We start from the raw sequence: 19785 nt of genomic DNA, 5'->3' as shown, positions 1-19785 counted from the left end.
ATATTAACCATGTGATTTTTGGCAAGTCTTTTAACCTAAATATGGTTCAAACAACTCCTCAAGACTCTAAAATGCAGATCAGTTAGTTATCTACACTGCTTGAAGGAGTTCTCAAGCTCAGAGTTCTCATGCTGGGAGTTCTCTACATTCATACAATCACAGATCTAGAGACCACATATACCTCCCTATCCTAACCCCCTTACTCACCATGCCTTGATGGTGGCTACATTATATAGCAGTAGAATGTCCTCGAAAAATCTTTTCCTCTCGTTTTACTATGGTTGTTGAGGTTAGAAAGTTTCATTGGTGCTAACATAGCCATGTTCTACAGTTGCAAAGGCCCTCTACCCCACTGCTTCTCAGGAAGTAGGTTTTTCTCTTTTTCTCTGTAGTATATACACAGAAAAACTCACACAAATAATTATATATACTGTCACAACTTTAGGAGAGATGTAAACAAAGCCAACAACAATCTAAGCATTTATCCGTAGCTATTTTATATTATCTGATTCTACAACAATCACTGGCATATAAGTTTTTTTTAATCTGAAATAAAATCTGAGATTGTAAAAGTATATCCTACTGACTTTATAGTACAACTTTCAACCCAAAGAGTATAAAATATCATTTGGAAAAGTTTATTTCTATAAAAGGGGTTATCTCATGAATAAAATTCTTCCTGTCCAAGTACTGTAAATAATAAATTCATGCCACATGTATGAAATAAAACTCTATTGGCATGTTATAGAAAGCTGACTAAGAATCTGGATGCTATACCACTTGGAGCATACATGTTTAGTAATGATATTGCTTCATTGTCTATGGTGCCTTTTAGCAGGATATAGTTTCCATCCTTATCCCTTTTGATTAGATCTATTTCTGCTTTTGCTTTGTCTGAGATTAGGATTGCTACTCCTGCCTTTCTTACATGAGCTGAAGCACAATATATTCTGCTCCATCCTTTGACCTTTATCCTATGTGTATCCCCCCGTTTCAAATGTGTTTCTTGTAAGCAGCATATTGTTGGATTATGGCTTTTAATCCATTCTGCTATCCGTCTCCGTTTTATGGGAGAGTTCATTCCATTCACATTCACAGTTATGATTACAATCTGTGTATTTCCCTCCAACCTCTTTCCCACCATTTGTGCTTGTAGCTCTCCCGTCTCCCTTCCCCTCCTCAATAGTATTCACTTTTCTCCCCCTCCTCCTGCAGCCTTCCCCTCCTTCTTTTGACCCCCCTCCCTTTTAGTCCCCTTTACTCTTATTGCTTCTTTCCTCCCTTTTAGCCACCCTCCCCTTTCTTCCCCCTTCCCCTCCTACTACCTATAGAGCTAGTTAGGCTTATCTACTTAAGATTATTGTTCCCTCCTTTGAACAAATCAGATGAGAGTACCTCTCAAACAATGCTCATCTCCCTCCCCTGCTTCCCTCTACTATAGTTTTGTACTTCTTCCTGTGATATAATTTGCCATTTTCTGCTTCCCCCTTTCCACACCTCCTATTACATTCCCTTCTCATACTTAAATCATATTTTTGACATGACATCATTTACTTTATGCCCATTCCCTCTACATATATCCCTTTTATCATAATAGCTGCACAGTTCTCAAGATTAACAGGTATCATCTTCCCTTATAGGGAGGTAAACAATTTGCCCTAACTGAGTAGCAAGTTTTTGTTTTTGTTTTTTCCCCTCTGTTTACCTTTTTATGATTCTCTGGAGACCTGCATTTGAAGATCAAATTGTCTACTGAGTTCTGGTGTTTTGGTCAGGAAGCTCTGGAAATCCCTTATTTCGTTGAATGACTTTCTCCTTGCCTGAAATGTTATGCTGAACTTTGCTGGGTAGTTGATCCTTGGTTGAAGTCCCAACTCCTTTGCCTTACGGAATATTGGGTTCCACTTCTTTCGATCTTTTAATGTAGAAGCTGCAAGGTCCTGTGTGATCCTGACTGTGTGTCCTTGATATTTGAATTGTTTCTTTCTGGCTGCTTGTAGTATTTTCTCCTTCACTTGATAGCTCTGGAATTTGGCAACTATATTTCTTGGGGTTTTCAGTTTGGGATCCCTTTCGGGAGGGGAAGGGTGGATTCTTTCGATGACTATTTTGCCCTCTGAGTCTAGTACTTCTGGGCAGTTTTCCTTGATGATTTCCTGGAAGATGTTGTCCAGACTCTTTTCTTCATCATGGGTTTCTGGCAGGCCAATAATTCTTAAATTTTCTCTCCTGGATTTATTTTCCAGGTCAGTTGTTTTTCCAATTAAATATTTTACATTTTCTTCCATCTTTTCATTCTTTAGATTTTGTTTGACTGATTCTTGTTGCTGCTTCATTGAGTCATTAGTTTCTACTTGCCCAATTCTAATCTTCATCGTAGTGTTTTCTTCAGTTAGCTTTTCCATCTCCTTTTCCATCTGACCAATTTTTCCCTTTAAGGAGCTATTTTCTCCATTTAATTTTTGTACTTCTTTTTCCATTCGACCAATTTTCCCAGTTAGGTTTTGGGTTTCCTTTTCCATCTGATCAATTTTCCCAATTAGGTTTTGGGTTTCCTTTTCCATTTGATTAGCTCTTCCTTTTAGGGAATTATTCTCTCCAGTTAATTTTTGAACTTCCTTTTCCATTTCTTCAATTTTCTTTTTCAGGGTGATGTTCTCATCAGTGAATTCTTTTTTTATAGTTTTAAAATCATTGGCCAGTTTTTCTTTTATATCCTTCTTCAGACGTTCCAGGTAATCTAGTTGTGCTTGCGAGAAATTCATAGTACCATCTGAGGTTTCAGATGGAAGTACAGTCTCAGCTCTAACCTCTTTGGTGTTTGTGTTTTGGTCCTTATCCCCATAGAAAGATTCTATGGTTTTTTCACTTTTCGTCTGCTTTTTCCGATTCATGATGTTGGCTGAGTGTTGTAGCTTTTTTCCACAAAACTTTTAAGTTAGTATTTATCAAACACTAGATTACTATTGTCATTTACTACTGTACATTGTGTACCTCATCTATCTCCCTGATCCAACACTTTATTTCTTAGCTTGGACTAGACTTTTTTGATGATTACTGCTTTGTACAATAGTATCAAATCTTGTATTTCTAGGTTACCATTCTTAACTGTTTTTTTCATTCAATTGCTGTGTTTGAGGATTTGTTCCTCTAGAAGAATTTTATTTGTTTGTTTTTTTATTTTACTATATAAAATACTTCTTTGGTATTTTGATTGATCAAGGAAATGATCTTTTCAAATTTTTACATATTGCTATGTTTTTTATTAGCAACATGGCTCTTCCTACATCTGAGTTATTAATCTTTTTATAATTGTTTAAAACTATACTTGTATAAAAATCTCAACTTTTTTTGTGGGTACCTTGCTGGTGCACCCTACAGAATGCTGGACCTGGAGTTCAAATCTGGTCTCAGATACTTAATATGTATGAGAACCTGGACAAATCACTTAATCGTGTTAATTTCAGTTTCCTCATCTGTAAAAGAGATGAAGAAAAAAATTGAGAAACTACTTTGTCGGAAAAAACCAAATGGAGCCATAAAAAGTTGAACATGTGTAAACTTCAACAATAAATGTAGAGGGCCGAGCTCTGGACTGTGGCCCCCTGGTGAGCCTGGAGACGCCTGGGGTGAGGACCCGCCTTTGGATGCTAGGAACGCCCCTTATGGAGCTGGCTCCGCCTCAAGGGCGGAACATGGGTGGAGCTACGGGCGGGGTACATATAGGGGGGAACATGGGAAGCGAAAGGGAGAAGTGAAAGTGATGTAAGAATAAAGTGCAGTAAGCAGCCTCCTCGGGTGAACTGTCTGGTCATTCCCCTCCCCCACAGGAGGGGCCTGAACCATTGGAAGACTGGTAAAAGCAGTTGGTTTCCAGGAGAGGTGAGCTTCCAGGCGATAGCTCAGGGCTGGCCCTGAGCAAATAAACACTTTTAAGTGCCAGTATTTTATAGGTGACATTGTAGACCTTTGAACTGTGGAACATAACAGTGTCAGAAAAACTAAAAATTTAATTTTAGAGGCAGTCTACTCTATTTTTTCAACATTTTTAATTTTATGATCAATTAGTATAATTTACTGAATAGAAGTCTGGTTTAGCAGAGTGAGAATTGGAACAGATAGATCCAGTGAAGAATCACTGAGATATTTATAAGTAACATGAGTTCAGCCATTTTTAGTCATATCTGAGTTTTCATGCCACCACATAGTTATGTTTTTTGGTTTGTTTTTGGCATAGACACTGAAATACTTTACTATTTCCTCCTACAACTAACTTTGAAGATGAGGAATCTGATACAAGTAAGTTAAGTGAATTGCCCATTGTCACACAATTAGTGTCAGAGACCAGATTTGAACTAAGAAAATGAGTCTTCCATATTCCAGGACCAGCATTCTATGTCCTGTGCAACTAGATATCAAGTCAGTACTCCTAAATTACGGTCGGGCAAGAGTTGATGCATGACTCAGACAATAAAATAAAGTAACAGAAATTGCTATTCTGTCTGAAAAGTAGTTTTCTTACTGATCTCAAATCTTTGTATGTAGGGAATCTCAAGAAAACAATACTGTGTTCATCTGATCAATGTTCTTGATCAACCATCAGTGTTTTTGGTTAATATGTGCATGGTGTTAGATCCATAATTTGCCTTTTGTCATTTAAGGATATTGTTCCTTCTCAGCGTTATGCATGTGTTGATTATTCTCAGTAGAATACCAGTTTCTTCAGGGCAAGGACAATTTTGCAATTACCTCCTAATTCTCAGTGCCTGTTCCAGTTCCCAGCATAGCAGATGTTTAGTATGCGGCTCTTAGATGACGGTGAGTTGGAAGAAATCATCAGGAAGGAGACAGGACACATGATTTAGAACCTAAAAAAATAAAAAAAAAAGAACAGCAGAAGTCACAGATGGAAGCTACCAAAAGGCATTAGTTACATCTTATGTATTGACAATCTTTGTTTTCCCTAAAGGACCAAAATTAAACACAGTTTTATGACTTTTGCTTGTTTCTTCCTGATTCTAATTATTTAAAAAAATCATGTTTAAAATGAAGAGTCTCTTTGTTTTACTAACAAATTAATTTATTTCCAAACATAGTGTCCTCATACGTATTGAAATATTAAATCCGTGAGGCCTGATTAGAGAATGTATGATAGCAAAATTTTTGTGTCTTCTGACTTATGGTATTGGTAAGCATTTAGATTTGATAATGATTTAAATGCTAACAAAGTACTCCCTACAATTCTGCAGAGAAATGTGTTTAACAACCTTTTCCTCATTGTAGGTTTGAGCAGTGAATTAATACTCACCAATACATAGATGCCTAACAATTCCCTTTAAGGAAAAACAAATATGCAGTCCACCCAGACCCTTCCAACAGTAATAACAATAGCTTCTTTTTCCAATTTGTAAATACTTTACTTTAACAATTACTGCAATTTGATTCAAAGTGAAGGCATTGTGCATATGGAATGGTTTCATTGGTGCCTAACACAACCTTTTTGAAGTGATTACTGTTCAGTCTAATAGTGTCATCAGCTGATCATTGTAGTATTGTCCACAGTCACATTCCAAGCATGTCCAGTCTACCCATCCTTGTTCAAGCCCTCTTCAGGGAACATGCAGCACATTTAGAAAAAAAAAATATCAGCCTCTCTTTATCTTAATTGTTTATTATTTATGTTTAGAAGTGAAAGACAATCAAAAGGTGGGTGTTTCATCACGGATAGAAGGCTGGCCTTAGAATAGTGAAGGTAAAAGCTCAAGTCCTGACTCTGCCACACAAAACCGCATTCTTTTTCTTCATTCTTTTTTTCTTTCTTCATTGTTTTGTTCATTTGTGTTTGTGTATGTCCCATGTCTGTCACAGTGGATATGACAGAATTCTTTGTTCCTGTTAATTGCTTGTTTGACAACCATACCCATAGTAAGCACTTCATTTTGTTCTCTTCTGTTTTTGTTTCTTTATGTGCCATTTATATTTTGGTCATAAATCCATTCTGCATTTCTTATGGAATAAAGTTAATGATGATTATAACAAAATTAAAAAAAATCTTTTTAAATATGTATTCTGTGATTAGAAATTTATTAAGAACTTTACACTTTTCTTCTTATTGATATTTATAACAATTCTGGGAGGTAGTTTCTATAATTGCCCTCATTCTATGCATAAGGAAACTAAGGTAGTGGTTAGAAGACGTGCCCAGGGTGACACATCTTTTAAAAATTTCTGGCTGAATTTTAACTCCCTGAATTTTAACTTGTGACTCCCTGGACTGGGGCTCTTTCTTCTGTGTCACCTAACCGTCATTCTAAAAAAGTGTTAATCTACCCTTAATTTCTTCCAACCTCCTTTAATGTGTTTCTTTTTTTTAAAAAAAAAATGATCTCGTATCAAAGAAATTCTTGTTTTTTATTTTATTGAATACCAAGCTATCCAGATCAATTCTTCTAGATTATTGCTTATGCGGCTTTTAAAAATGATTTTTGGTGTTCTTTAACCAGTAATGAATGATGTTGATCATTTTGAATTTTTGGACAAAGGGAGAGTTATTCACATGACCCTTCCTCTTCCCCTTCCATGGCAGCATTGGCAACATTCCAGGAACACAGGCACTCCTGATCACACATACTAATAAAAATAGTGGAGGAAATAATCCACTTAAAAAGGGAATGCATAGTAGATTATAGATGTGTCTTATTAACTGATCATTGCTTCCTCAATTATGCCATGCTCTTGTTAAAGAAGGTTGGTGTTAGAACACCAGTAATACCTGTCTGGAGAAAAAGTGGAAGCATGGACATGAATGTTTTTTGCTACCCAGATTTTTCATGTTGTTTATTAGTTTTTTAAAAATAGTTCACATATTACAAAAAACAAAAACAAAATAACCCTTGTCAATTTTACTAATTCAAACTTATTTTGAAACAATTGATCCTGAAGAGGGAAGGGCCAAGATGACTGAGTTAAAACACAGACTTTCTAGAACTCCTCTCCTAAATCCAACAAAATAAATGTAAAGAAAGACTTTGGAAAAATAATGGAGCTGCAGAACCTAGAGAATGACGGAGTGAATCAAATATCCAGCCCATGACAGCCTGGAAATTCGAGGAGAAGCATCTATCACCCTGGGGTGGGAGCAGAGCCCTGCACAGGGTGAGCCCTGCTTGCACAGCTGGCACCTAAACAGGCCTTTTGGGGACTGAATCTCTGATACCTATGGTAGTATCAAGACTTCAAAATCCCAAAATGCCAAGGAAAAATTGAAGTCAATGGGAAAAAAAAAACAAAAACTATGGGACCTGTGTGAGAGAGCAGAGTGGTCTGACCCAGTCCCAGGCCCGCAGAGGGGTGTAAGAGCCAGCAAGAACCTTAGTAGTAGGTCCAGAGGCAGCTGCTGCTTTTGGAGCTCACAACTCACAGATTGTGTGGCTTTTGAGCAGCTGGCATTACAAACCCCACCCCAAATGGAAGCAGAGAACTGCCTTGACAAAGGCCTCAAAAGTCAAGTAAATGATTGGGGAAATGAGCAAAAAACCCCAACAGATTCAGACTACAGAATCTTCCTTTTTTGACAAGGAAGTCCAAAATATACAAACAGAAGACAACACATACAAAGCTTGAACGTGAAAAGCCTCCAAGAAAATATGAATTGATCTCAGGCCATGGAAGAGCCCAAAAAAGATTTCTGAAAATCAAGTGGGAGAAGTAGAGCAAAAATTGAGAAGAAATATAAGAGTGTTGTAGGAAAATCATGAAAAACAAGTTAACTGTCCAGTAGAAGTGAATGAGAGAGAACCTCAGAACCCCAGGTAACTGCATCACCCACTCCTAATGCTACGACCCCACAGATAAAATGTCTCTAAGTCACCTACTTGAACTTCTGGGAGTCAAGAGTATGGAGTAATCGAGAAATGCTATCCATCTCCTCTTGTTGACCTTGAAAAACTTAGAGAATATGTCCCCAGGAAAAATCCTGAACAGTGGTATCAGAAGAAAGGGTAAACAGTCTCCTAGCCCATGAGGCTAGGAAAGTTGCAAGGGGGGGTGCTTCTTGTGGCTGAAGGGGACCAGTGCAGGATCAGAGGAGTCCCAGATAGGCCCACTTCAGACACTCAGGAGGAAATACTGGGTGGGTGGGTGGGTGCACCCCGTAATTGCCAAGTAATTAGAGAAAGAAAACACTGTAGAGCATAGGACTAAATGGAGCCTACCATAAAATAATAAGTAGTGTCTACCTAAAATCATCAGCAATCATTCCATGTAATGGGGATAAGCCAGATGGATTTTCAATAAGATTAGGGGTGAAACAAGTATGTGCATTACCAGCAATCATGTTCATTATGGTACTAGAAGTGTGAAATTTAACAATTAGAGAAGAAAAAGAAATTGAAGGAATTAAAATTGGGAAAGAAGAAACTAAGTTCTCATTCTGTGAAGGTGATATGATAATACATTTAGAGAATCCCAGAGAATCAAGTAAAAAACTATTTGAAATAATAAACAAAAAGTCCATGGGAGGTTGGAAGTGAGAATCCACATTAATTAAGATGATCAGGTCCAGGTTTTTAAGAGCTGTGGCCATGTAGTTGAGGAAAAACAAAACAAAAAGGGAACACTGAAGCTCTGGTTTATTTGTGATGCCCAAGAGAATGAATTCAGTCACCTGGCTCCATGAGGTTTCATTCAACTTAACCATTACTTTCATCCAAGGAAAATAATCCAAGAATAAAAGAAAAACCTTCTTTAAGTCATTTTTGCAACAGTAATTAGGCAGTTGTTTTATAGAAATGTTTTAAATTAAATGATCTCGAACTTTGCCATTAATTACAATTGAGGCACAAGAATATCGTATGATTTTGTGTTATATCATATAGCATGCCATATTATAGAATATCAATATTGTGTTACCAAGAGAAAAATTAATGTGGTTTATTTAGAAAACAGAGTGGATTATAGAATTATTAATCCTCAAGGGAAGGGAGAGGATAATATTTTGAATAAATTTTAACTAAAAAATGGGCCAAAAATTATAGTAGAATCTTGAAGAACAACAGAGCACGTACGAAGTCCTTATGGAAAATTGGTGTCAATTATGGTATCAAATTGGCTTTGAGATTCAGAAGTGATGGGATAAAAATCTATCCACCTCTTTTCCAAGTAACTCTGTGCTTGTCTGTAATCTGCTGATTTTGGCTCCATTTTCTTTGACTAACAGTTTCAAAGTGATGGCCCAGTACTAGAGATGGAGTCTCCTTTTGAGGAAGGCCCTAAATCATTGAAGAGAAAGGTCCAGGTTCTTTTCTTCTCTCTCCATCTTGCAATTATTAATATTGTGACATCCAGGGAGACTCCATATGTTTACTCATTCTCTCTAGTCTTCCTTCCCATTGCCTTGTCAGAAAGAAAAGTATTTTTTTCTGCTTAGATTATTGAGTTGAGCTAGGTATAGAATCTTAGAGTTTTTAATGTCTTTCTTCGCCAGGCACTAGAAAGGACTTTTTTTTTTTTTAAAAAAAAGGCTTCATCCTCAGATGATGTCCCTTTGCATAGCATTGATCTGAAAGATCACTTGTATCCCATTAATATTAGTGATTAGTGATCACCCTCCCTTTACAAAAGCTATTTTGAATCCCTGATTGCACAAAGCTTCTTTGAATTTTCTCATGGCCAGCAAATTTCAGCTGATGGTTCTGCTATGATAGCTTTGTGGCATTACAATTTGAGTGAATTCTCCACATCACCCCTAAATTGTCCTATTCATCCCAACAGTGGACTTAGTGATGGGCTTGCTGAATTTAGGTGCTTAAGTTCCATACTTTGTATATACAGTGCAAAGAGAAGATCACAACACACAATGTTACCTGGCTTTCTGGAAGAAAAAAAATTTGTGGCTTTTTCATGCTAACTCTGCCTAGAGTGAGACTTTATGGTTTTCTCGGTCCCCAGGAGGCCATGTCCCTGAAGCACCTGTGAAATTTAATGAATTTCATATGAGCATGCCATTGCAATTGCCCAGTCAAAAATAAGTTGCAATTTTACTAGTTTGCTATATAATTTCAGGTGGTGTTTATTAAATAACTACTGCGTTCCAGGTTTCTGTTGGCGGGTGATGTATCTTGGGTGAAACAAGTCAATGGATATTTCACTGGTTGTGAAAGAGGTATGTAGCCATGCAGAACAGATCCATTAACCATTAACACACCAAAACCCAAGTAGATGAGTATCTAGTAACTCAAACAGAATATAAAAATGAAAGGTTAAGAAAAAGTTCTACTTTTTGCACTGATGGGTACAAATGGACTTATTAATGGGAAACAAAAATCAGCAAGGGAATCAATAAATGAATCAAGAAAAAGGAACTTGTCTTGTGAGTAATGATTTAAGACTGTGCTGTTAGTGCAAAGAATAGGTTCATGCTATGATAGAATTTTAAGTGAAGTAGCACTTAAAATTTACGTCATTAAATCCCAAATTTTAGAGATGAATGGGAGTCAGGGAGCAAATATTCCCCAGAATATCACAGATTTCAGCAATAGACTTTTTCTTCAAACCTAAGTTCTCTCAGTATACAGAATGGCACCAATATCTGATTTATTTAAAATTTTTTTTAAAAATTAATTCAAACCTAAGGGGTTTATTGACAGGGGACCCTGTATATCAGTGTTATTTCCCAAATGAAAAAAATTTGGGAACTGAAGTTGAAGGAAGAGATGGAAGTTTTCCTTAAGCATTTGGCGAATTATTATAATGAAGAGAGAGTGAACTCGTTCTGCTTCACAGAGACCAGTAGCAATGACGGGAAGACAAGGAAAAACATCGTAACAATAAGAGATGTTCAAAATAAGATTGGTTACTCTATTGGACAGTGTGACAGTCATATACACATGATTTTCCTAAATAAAATAAGAACTAGTTTTTATATTTATTAGTGTAGGCCCAATACCTAGCATATTATCTGGCACCAGTATTTTTTAAACGTTTGCTAACTGATTTTCTCAGTAAAGGAACCTTAAAACAAAGTTAGATTGCTTATTTTTGTAGTGTATAATGAAATAGATTGTTTTGTAGAGATATGTTGTGTTAATCCTCTAATAAGTCTTTTAATTAAATGTTTCAGTATCCTAAGATTTATTTGGAGTTGACCATTAAAAAAAAGCAACAACTAATCAGAAGTCATTCTCTGACTGCATAGTAAGAAAAAGGTTTTTTCTCTAAAAATAAGAGGAGAGTCAGGGGGAAGTTGAAAGAAATCTAGCACATGTTTATGTCTTTCTGATAATGCAATGGAATCGCACACTACATTGGGCATTAAAAAGAAGACTTAACCAGAGAAAGAACTACATAGTCTGAATGTAAATCAAAACATGCTGTTTACTTTCTCTTTTTTTTCCTTCTCATAGTTTATCCCATTCATTCTAATTCTTATTTACAACATGACTACTGTGAAAATATGATTATGAAGAATGCATATGTAGAGGCTTTATCAGATTGCATGCTATTTTGCAAATGGAGAAAGAAAAGGAGGAGGAGAGAATTTAAAAGTCAAAAACTTTTAGAAGTGACTTTTAAAAACAAAGTATTTTGTTTGTTTTTTAAAAGAAGGCTTAGGTGATTTTCTTAAAGAGTCTCTGCAAGGCACCCTTCACTTCTTTGTTTCTCAAACGATACATAAAAGGGTTGAGCATGGGGATGACTACAGCGTTAAACACTGTGGCTATTTTGTCTGTGTCATAGGAATGGCTAGATTGTGGCTGCAGATACAGGCAGAGAAGTGTCCCATAGAATACGACCATACCTGTAAGGTGAAAGCCAAATGTGGAGAAGGCTTTGTGTCCACCCTCAGAAGAATTTATCCTGAGGATGGTCACAAGAACGAACATGTAGGAGATAATAATAATGAGATGTGAAGAAACAAAATTAAGTACACCAAAGATGATAACGATGACTTCAATCTCACTTGTGTCTGAGCATGCAATGGACAATAGGGAAGGAACATCACAGAAGAAATGTCTTATTACATTTGATTTGCAGGAAGATAATTTGAAAAGCTTTATTGGAAACAGTAGGGATACCACGGTGCTATAGAGATATGACATAGCCACCAAGAGCCAACATACCATGTCTGATAGGAGGACCATATACTAGAGGGGTTTACAGATGGCCACATAGCGGTCACATGCCTAGCTGACAATAAAAAGTTCACTGGCAATAAATATCACACAGAAAAGTAGCTGCAATGCACATCAATTATAAGAAATAATACTTTTCTCCTCCATGAATCCAACTAGTATTTTTGACCCAATAACTGTGGTATAGCCAAGATCAACAAATGCCAGATACTTAAGGAAAAAGTACATGGGCGTTTTGAGGTGGGAATCCACACTGGTTAGGATGATTAGACTCATGTTCCCCACAACTACGGCCATGTAATTGAGGAAAAACAGAACAAAGAGGGGGCCCTGCAGCTCAGGACGATTTGTGATTCTCATGAGACTAAATTCAGTCACCTGACTCCCTGTAGTTTCATTCAGACTGACCATGTCTTCAATCCAAGAAACATATTCTGACAACAAAAGAAAGAAGTCTTTTTGAGTACTATTTTTATAGATAACTAGGCTGTTAATGTCAATAAATGTGTTAGATTGAGATGAGCAGGAATTTCCCCATTAAATTATAATGTAATTTAAATCATATAGATTCCATGTGGTAAATTCAGGCAAATTGAAAAAACATCACATTTTATCCTTTGATATAATATCACATTACATCATATCATTTCTCATCACATCAGTATCTTACCGCAAATAAGATAGTGAATATGGTTTTATTCTACAAAATAGTAAATTATGAAATTACTTTTCTCCAAGTGATGAGACCAGAAAATATTGTGGATACATTTTAAAATGTTTTAACTAATCAATGACGAAAGAGGTTATAATGTGATACTGATGTAAGATAGAGCATATAAGATTGCCTTTTATTGGAATTACGATGTAGTAGATACCAAGTTTACTTTGAAACTAAGTATTGATGGGATAAATAGCATGTTATGCTCAATTACAAACAATCCCTGCTATCCAAGAAATTTCCTGATTTTTCAGGCATTACCAATGGCTATCAGCTGCAAAGTGATGGTCAGTGCAAAGAAACGGAATTTCCTTTTTAGGAACCCCCTGATCCCCTCAAGAAAAATGTCCAGGATCTATTTCAGTCTCTGCCTTATGCAATCACTAATTGTGTGACATTAAGGAAGACTAAATATTTCTACGTACTCTTTGTAGTCTCCTTTCCCTTTGTCTTTTTAGAGAAAAGAGTCCTTGCTTCTAGATTATGTAAGTGACCTAGGCTAATAATTTTTGTGTCTTTCATATATTTTCTTCCAAGAGACTTTCTAATTTTTAAGATGATGTCCATTTACATAGTGGTGACTATGAACACTCTGATCTCACACATTATTAGTGATAAATATCTCTTGAAGAAAGCATTTCATTTTTCTAGTTGAAGAAAAGTTTCTGTGGAAATTGTCACAGTTAGGAATTCTCATTTGTTAGTTTTCCTGGAAGGATTTAATGTCATTTCAATGGGAACAATTTCATCTTAAGGGCAAAAATTCTCCTATTCACCCCCGCAATATGCATTGTCATCAGTTTTTGAACGCTGATTTCTAAACTCCATTGTAAGCTCATAAAGAATAGTGTTATCTGCTCATCTGGAAGGTAGAAACTTCTGCAGTGTTTTCAGCTGCTAGTAAGACTTTATGATTTTCTCTGTCCTCATGAGGCAATATCCCTAAAGCAATGGAAGTATTTAATTGATTTTGTATGACCATGTCATTGAAATTGCCCAGACGGTAATAAGTGAAAAAGTTCACATATGTCTAATTTCATGAAGCGTCTCTGACCTTACAGGCTTCTGTTTGTGGTTGATATGCCATGGATTCATCATGCCCAGGGAAATTTAACAAACTCCTGAAAGAATTGTGTTCATCCTTCGTTGCTGAAGAACCCCATGCAATCAGAGAAATGATGACATGGCTTGCATTTGACTTTGTTTTGAGTGAGGGAGGGCTGTGCAGGTAACCACTCTCACTTCTACTCCAGAACCATCTGGATCCAGAGACCTTCTATTCCTCAAGATGACTGGAGATGACCCAGGATGCACTGGGAGACCTTGGGCCCTTTAGACAACTGACCTGGAAAATAGACTCAGGAATATTGCTTACAGGACTATATCCCAAAGAGATCATAAAAATGAGGAAGGGTCACACATATACAAAATATTTATAGTATTTCTCTTTGTCGTGACAAAGATCTGGACATCATGGGGATGCCTATCAGTTGGGTAATGGCTTACCAAATTGTGGGATATGAATGTAATGGAATACTCCTGTGCTATAAAAAATGATGATCAGAAGACTTCAGAGGCCTGGAATGACTTAAATGAACTGATGCTGAGTGAAAGGAGGAGACCCAAGAGAGTTTTGTGCACAGCAACAATCACAGTGTGAAACGAATTTTTATGGTAGACTTAGCCCTTGACAGCAATTCAAGGACCTAAAAAATCCCCAGTGAACTCTTGAGGCAAAACACCTTTCACATCCAGAGAATGAACTATGCAACTGGGGCGCAGAATTAAGCAGACTCTTTTGTCTTCCGTTGTTTTGTTTCGGTTTTTGCACAAAGACACCCCATGCGACCAAGATCAGGAGGGAAGCAGAAAACTGGGGAAAAAATTTTCCAACTAGTGTCTGTAATAAAGGTCTACTTTCTAAAATATATAGAGAAATGAGTCAAATGTACAAGAATACAAGTCACTCCCCAATTGATAAATCGTCAAAGGATATGAACAGGCAGTTTTCAAAGGGAGAAATTAAAACTATCTATAGTCAAATGAAAAAATGTTCTAAATCACTCTTGATTAGAGAGATGCAAACCAAAACAACTCTGAGGTACGTCATCACACCTATGAGATTGGCTAACATGATAAAACAGGATAATGATAAATGTTGGAGAAGATGTGGGAGAATGGGACCACTAATTCATTGTTGGTGGAACTGCAAGCTGATCCAATTATTGTGGAGAACTATTTGGAACTACGCCTAAAGGGCTACAAAAATGTGAATACCCTTCGATCCAGCAATATCTCTTCTAGGACTGTATCCCAAAGAGATCATAAAAATGGGAAAGGGTCCCACATGTACAAAAATATTTATAGCAGCACTCTTTGTGGTGGCCAGAAACTGGATATTAAAGGGATGCCCATCAATTGGGGAATGACTGAACAAGTTGTGGTATATGAATGTAATGAAGTACTATTGTTCCATAAGAAGCAGTGAACTGGAAAACTTCAGAGATTCCAGAAAAGACTTATATGAACTGACTCTAAGTGAAAGGAACAGGACCAGGAGAACTTTGTACACAGCAACAGCCACAGCATGCGAGGAATTTTTCTGATAGACTTAGTTCCTTCATGGGAATCAGGAACTAAAAAATTCCTAACGGACTTTTGAGGCAAAACACTTTCCACATCCAGAGAAACAACTGTGTAATTGGATGGAAGATTGAAGAAGACCATTTTCTTTTGCGTTCTGTTTTGTTTTGTTTTGTTCTATCCTTTCTCCCACTCGTTTTAATTCTTTTATTCAATATGACTATAGTGAAATTGTAAAAAAGAAAATGAAAAGCTTTCCTTTAAATTGAATTATGTCTCTCTGATCCCCAACATAACACCACCATTACATGAGTTTTACTTAATGTCACCTCTCTGCAAATCTCACCTTTTGCTCCTAGTTCCGCCATCTGGGTTCAGGCTCAAGAAAGCTGATTCTTTTTTCATGTAATAGCACTTCAGGTATCAGAAAAAATCGTATCTTATCACTTTAAAATATTGCCTTGTCCTATGACTATGTGTAGATTTATGCAAGTAATATATGCTTCCAATTTTATTTCATGATTTACTAGATTTTTATGTCCCAGAGGGAAGGAACTATGTCTTATTCTTACATCCCATTCTGTCAATCAAGAGGCTCTGCACACAAAAAAATATTCAATGAATATCTTTTCAATAAATTAACACTGTTTAGACTTGTCTATGAGTAGATTATACTATTAACTTTTGAACTTCATGGAGGCAAGCAGTATATTTATTCCTCTTTGTATCGAAGCTGTCTTTGATTGTAGAGATTTAAAAAATGTTCAGAAAATTCTTAGTAAATGGACGGATGAACACTGCAAGGAAGTTTTTAATATCAATATTAATCTAATACTGTTCCAGCCCTTAACTGAAGCTAAAAGTCAGTATTTACAAGACTATACTTTATCCACATCATTTTCTGTATTTCTTAAAGAGTCACTTTCCTTCACATGGAACGTGAGATTCAGGGAGGGAAAATAAAGGAAGGAGTGAAAGAAGGAAAGAAGGAAAGAGGAAAGAAAGAAAGAAAGAAAGAAAGAAAGAAAGAAAGAAAGAAAGAAAGAAAGAAAGAAAGAAAGAAAGAAAGAAAGAAAGAAAGAAAGGAAGAAAGAAAGGAAGAAGCAAGGAAAGAAAGAAGGAAAAAAAGAAGAAAATGAAAAAAGAAGTAAAGGATAAAGGAGATGGACTCTATATTTGAAAAAGAGTTGTATGGGCATTCAATGAAGATTAGCACCTATGGTGTTAGGGCTTTCCAAGTCATTTTCTGAGCTGTTCATCCAACTTTGATGTCCAACCAGCAATTAACTCTTATCTGTAGCTCCAAGAATGTGTAGTATGCATAGGATCCACATCTGGCAAAAGTGTGTGGGTAGTTGGACTTAATCAGGTTGAGGATAACCAATGGGTCACAAACCTTCAGTATATTAGTGGGTGTGTACAGGTCAAACATGTGAAGACTTCCCCTGGTGGAATGGGTAGGAGAGAACTATTTGGGCTAAGACCATGAAGACAGGTGAAGCACGCACTGTGGAACCCCTAGGACTTGGTCAGTCATCAAAGTCACCAAGATTATTCACTGTGTTCTCGGCTGTTGCCAGTAATCCTGTTACTTGTCTTGCAACTGGACTTTGATGAATCTGGAAGAGAGTGGGATTCATGACTTTGTGCAACTATGTTTCACTTAAGTACAATTTATGTAAGAGCCGTGACATCAACTTGTGATGGCATCGGTCGCCTTTGAAAATAAAGGATTAATAGTAATATATTTGAAAACTGAAATGGTTGCTTTGCAAAAGCTGTGTTACAGAGAACGTAAACACTCTGTATTGTAAATAAACTATAGTTCAAAGGGTCCATTCACAACTGAATCGTGTGACTATCTATCAAAAGGAAATATTAATAATCTTACCACATTGGTTGATTGTTGTACTTCTTTCTCAAAGAGGATCAAAATGACATCACCATGATAAATTGAAAACTCAGTGTGTCCAACTGTGACTGATCAGACCAATATGAGCTCGGAATGCTCTACCACAGTTTCGGCACAGATAGTCCGCGTGAATATTTGGTGGATACTCCAAATTTGCACATCCTTTGTGATGTCTCAATTCTGCTTTGCTCATGGAGCATAACACCCTTTCTGATGTGGACACGCCACGTTGAGCAGTCCTGTGCCAGTGCCTCCCATGTTGCACAGTCAAATGCAAAGCTCTTGAGAGTATCCTCGTACCGATTCTTTTGACCACCATGTGATTGCCTTCCCCATGTGAGTTCTTCATAAAATAGTCTTTTCGGCAAGCATAAATTTTGAATTTGAACACCGTGGTCAGTCCATCTGAGTTGCTCTCTTAGAAGGGTAGTTTGAATGGTTGGCAGTTCAGCTCGAGCAAGAACTTCAGTGTCTGCTACCTTATTCTGCCAGGTGATCCTCAGAATCTTCCTAAGACTGTTCAAATGGAAGCGATTAAATCATCTGGCATGGAACTGGTAGACTGTTCATGTTTCACAGACATACAACAATGAGGTCAGCACAACGGCTCTGTAGACCTTCATTTTGGTAGTCAGTAAAATACCTCTTCTCTCCCAAAGTTTTATTCAGAGCCTCCCAAACACTGAGCTAGCTCTAACAATGCGTGCATTAACCTCATTGTCAATGTGTACATCCCTGGAAAGTACACTACCAAGGTAAGTGAACTCATCCAAAATATTCAAAACTTCTCCATTTGCTGTAACCAATGGTTTCCCATATGGATGGTGGGGTCGTGACTGATGGAGCACCTGCGTTTTCTTGGTGTAAATTATTAGGCCAAAATTAGCGCAGGCAGCAGGGAGTTGATCCATACTTTGTTGCATCTCAGCTTCAGAGGCTATATTGAGTGCACAATCATCTGCAAACAGAAAATCACGCACCAACACTCTCTCCACTTTGATCTTGGCTTGTAGCCTTTTCAAATTGAAGAACTTACTATATATATATGTATATATATATATATATATGTATGTATATATGTATGTATGAATGTATATATAATGTATACGTACATATGTATATACACACATACATATTTCTGTTATTAGTTGCATATACATATCAATTATATTATTATTCACATACATATTAATGTTCAATGTACATTATAGTACATTCAACATATTATATATAATCATACATATTACTTACATATTCGTATTAACACATATTGATTAATTAATGTATAGAATAAAGTTAAAGTGCTATTTCATGATGATTGCACTCAAATTGCTTACAAAAAGTTACCACACATACCCACAGTGCAATGTATTCGTGTGCTATCATGAACTCAATAATTTTCAGAATTGTAAGGAATCTTAGAGGTCATCTAGTCCTGTCCCTTAATTTTATATGTAAAGAGATTGAGATCCACAAAGTTTACATGATTTCTTTTACGTCACAACAAATTCATGTAGGAACTAGTGCATATAATTTTTTTTTCTGTATTATTCAAATGCATTCCTTAACACAAGACCATATTCATAGATATTAAAAGAAATAAAAACATCATCACATATTTGAATTGAAGGATTTAGAATTGATGTTGAATGAAGAAACTGCTAAGCCTTTCAAAATGTTAAGAAGTATGATTTAACAGTCTCTTGGCAAACTCTTAAGTACAGAATGTTTGGTGTTTTGGCCCCATGTCGTTGTGACATAGTGCTTGGTAATCTCCATACATCCTTGTACGTGTCACAAAGGCGCTCCCTACAAATGCCTTAGGCTATTTCTTGCTACCTTTCTGACTTTGAGCAAGTCGATAATCTATTCTGGACATAAGTTTCCTCAGCATGAATGTAAGTCTGTGTGATTGTTTTTAGCCTAATTTTCTGAATAGGGGATTTAATATCACTCCCAGATTCAATTTTGCTATCTTATTTCTTTGCTATATATGATTTCAAAAGTTTGTTAGGAAATTCAAGTAAACACACTGTTAAATATTTCTAAAGATTAGTTCAAATGTTGAATCAATGGTATTTCAATCTTCAGAGAGTCCTACCTAAAGGTACTAAATCTTTTTTTTGGTCCTCTTTTGCAGTTTGGACACTGCCAAAGCCAAGGGCAATTAAGTTTCACAACTGATAAAATACTTGTCATGAACTCAGGAAGACGCCTGCATGAGTTCAAACTCAGTCCCACATAGAAGCTATTTGTCATTTGGCAAGCCATTTAACCATATTTTTTCACAGTTTCTTCATCTGTAAAATAAACTCATGAAGGAAAAGAAAACCCGAAATGGGGTGATGAAGACTAAGACATGAGTGAAATGACTGAACAACAACAAAAACAAAGTCAATAGACACTTTAACAGAGTAAGATTTTTAAAGGCACACAATTAG

At 36.5% G+C, this 19785-nt stretch overlaps 2 pseudogenes; one reads left to right on the top strand and one right to left on the bottom strand.

Annotated features, from left to right (window-relative positions):
* LOC140516776 (probable E3 ubiquitin-protein ligase TRIML1) overlaps window positions 1-19785 on the top strand; it is a 237614-nt pseudogene that overhangs the window by 20243 nt on the left and 197586 nt on the right.
* LOC140516572 (olfactory receptor 8K1-like) lies at window positions 11607-12560 on the bottom strand (annotated as a pseudogene).

The sequence above is a fragment of the Notamacropus eugenii genome, chromosome Y, assembly GCF_028372415.1.
Source record: "Notamacropus eugenii isolate mMacEug1 chromosome Y, mMacEug1.pri_v2, whole genome shotgun sequence".
Classification (NCBI taxonomy): Eukaryota; Metazoa; Chordata; class Mammalia; order Diprotodontia; family Macropodidae; genus Notamacropus; species Notamacropus eugenii.
Note: the sequence above shows the minus strand (reverse complement) of the source record. Positions and strands in the feature narration are given on the sequence as shown.